The sequence below is a fragment of the Balaenoptera ricei genome, chromosome 3, assembly GCF_028023285.1.
Source record: "Balaenoptera ricei isolate mBalRic1 chromosome 3, mBalRic1.hap2, whole genome shotgun sequence".
NCBI classification, from domain to species: Eukaryota; Metazoa; Chordata; class Mammalia; order Artiodactyla; family Balaenopteridae; genus Balaenoptera; species Balaenoptera ricei.
The window spans coordinates 21,629,023-21,631,763 of record NC_082641.1 but is presented as its reverse complement, the minus strand read 5'-3'; the positions used below and the strand labels follow the sequence as shown (position 1 = coordinate 21,631,763).

The following is a 2,741-nucleotide window of genomic DNA, read 5'->3' as shown; positions in this document are numbered from 1 at the left end:
ACAAGCATTATGTAACTCACGTAGAAAATTAAGTAAATTACTCAAGGTCATAGATATCTAGGTTTAGAACCTAGGTTTCTTTTCTTTGTTTACATACTATTTGTTGTTTGTGTTAGATAAATGCTGTTTACTTGGAGTTCACATTTTCGTTTAGATATTTTTCTCCTTTTTGGATATTAAAATATTCACTACATTCAAATATATAAAATTAATATAACAATGAAAATATAACCTGACAAATAAATATTTGTCTGTTTTTAATGTATGATACCAGTGCCTGCCTATGACTGAAAAGATGAAATAATGTAACATATAGCCACAGATATGAAAGGTAATAAAATCATGTAAAATAATATGATGTGCAACTTTGGACAAATGCATTTTAAAAACTAAGCAAATGGAGCCCTCAGTCAGATGGGTGCAGAGACGCTTCTGGAAGTAGCATCACCATGGCTGCCCAAGTAGAACCCCAAGTTCAGTTCAAACTTGTATTGGTTGGTGATGGTGGTACTGGTAAAACTACATTTGTGAAACGTCGTGTGACTGGTGAATTTTAGAAGTATGTAGCTACCTTGGGTGTTGAGGTCCATCCCCTTGTGTTCCATACCAACAGATGACCTATTAAGTTCAATGTATGGGATACGGCTGGTCAGGGGAAATTTGGTGGATTGAGAGATGGCTATTATATCCAAGCTCAGTGTGCCATTATAATGTTTGATGTAACATTGAGAGTTACTTACAAGAACGTGCCTAACTGGCATAGAGACCTGGCATAGAGATCACATCCCCATCGTGTTGTGTGGCAACAAAGTGGATATTAAGGACACAAAGGTTAAGCAAAGTCAATTGTCTTCCACCAAAAGAAGAATCTTCAGTACTATGACATTTCTGCCAAAAGTAACTATAACTTTGAAAAGCTTCCTCTGGCTTGCTAGAAAACTGATTGGAGACCCTAACTTGGAGTTTGTCGCCATGCCTGCTTTTGCCCCACCAGAGGTGGTCATGGACCCAGCATTGGCAGCACAGTACAAGCACGATCTAGAGATTGCTCAGACAACTGCCCTCCCGGATGAGGATGATGACCTGTGAGAAAGTGAAGCTGGAGCCCAGTGTCAGAGTCTAGTTTTATAGGCAACTGTCCTGTGATGTCAGTGGTACAGCGTGTTTGCCTCTTTATTATATAGCTAAGCAGAACATGTGCTTAATCTTTGGGATGCTGAAGGAGATGAATGGGCTTCGGAGTGAATGTGGCAGTTAAAAAAAAAATCTTCATTTTTTTGGACCTGCATATTTAGGTATTTTGGAACACAGTTATTTCCTCCTTGAGTTTCAAATATAAGACTGCTACAGTCACATCACAATATTCAGTGGTGGAATCTTGTTTGTTACTGTCATTCCCATTTCTTTCCATTTAGAATCAGAATAAAGTTGTATTTCAAATATCTAAAAAAAAAAAAAAACTAAGCAAATGGATGTTTTTATAGTGAAGCATAAATTAACAAAATTGACAAGGAACAGTTTCTATTTTATTTAAAATGTTCCATAACATAGAAAATATAAAAAATCTTATCCAATCATCTTACCAGGTTACCATAACAGCACAAAGAACATTACAGATAAATTTTATTTTGAAGAAATGACAAAATATAAATAAAATATTAGAAAATCAAGCCATTCAGTAGTACTTAAATCAAAATGAATCAGGACAAACAGGGTTTATTCCACGAAAGTAGGGTAATCTATCATTAGAAAAATCTATCAGCATTATTTATTATTTTTTCTGTGTCTTAGAGAAATTTTGACTTGTTCAATAAAAACTTGGAGAGTTATAAAAGTAAGTGAGATATAATCCCAGTTTAGGTTAAAAGTGAAAGATCTAAATATGCATTGATATAGAAAAAATTAACTAGGTTTTATTTATAAAAAATTAAAGCATTTGGAAATGTAAGTGAAAATCAGAAGTATCAATGTAAACTCAGGACCAAAAAGAAGAAAATGTTACATGTGTTGTCAAAATGTGAAGGATGGAAGTTTTATATCTGGCCTCTCAAACTATTTTCTATGAGTTCCCAGATTTTTTAAAATTTAAATATGATCTCACAGATTTTTATCTCCAACATTATTTCTAAATTAAAAAAAAATTACAAACTATTTCAGAGCAGCTGCTTCCATGCTATTGCAAGAACTTTCCTTCTGCGATAACATCTTTCCATTAACCATTTTTCTTCCTACATCATTAATAATGAGGGGAGAGTTATGAGTGTAAGTTAAAAAACGGCTGTGTGGATTCATGTCTGATTTACTAAAGGGAGAGAGCCAAAATAGTGGCTAATTGTAACCCTCAACAAAAAGTAGTAAGCTTGGTTATTTCGTAGGCAAGAGTCCCTTCATCTCTATTTTTGGAAACTTGAAAATGGGTCTCTGCCCTGAGTTTACTCTGGAGAGCTATAATCCCACCACTAAAGAGTCCTAGGCTCGAGGTAGGTTTTACTTGCCACAATGCTTAGAGCGTCACTTCCCTCTGCAATGATTCTGTGCCTCCCACAAGCCAAAGTTTCATCCCTATTATTTTTGTGCAATTTTAATATCCCCCAGGGCAACTTCCAGAAAACCTGTGCTGTTTGCCTGATCTGCCCCAGTAATTGACCAAGATGCCAATTACTGTTTTTGTTAGTACTCTGTTTACGTAGCTTCGTATGTTTTAGCCAGTGCCATTTTCTCCATAAGCCCTGTTAGTGGTG

General features: G+C 35.4%; 1 pseudogene; it reads left to right on the top strand.

The window, feature by feature from the left end:
• The first annotated feature begins 407 nt into the window (after positions 1–407).
• On the top strand, positions 408–1,089 carry LOC132363547 (GTP-binding nuclear protein Ran-like; annotated as a pseudogene).
• Positions 1,090–2,741: the final 1,652 nt, after the last annotated feature.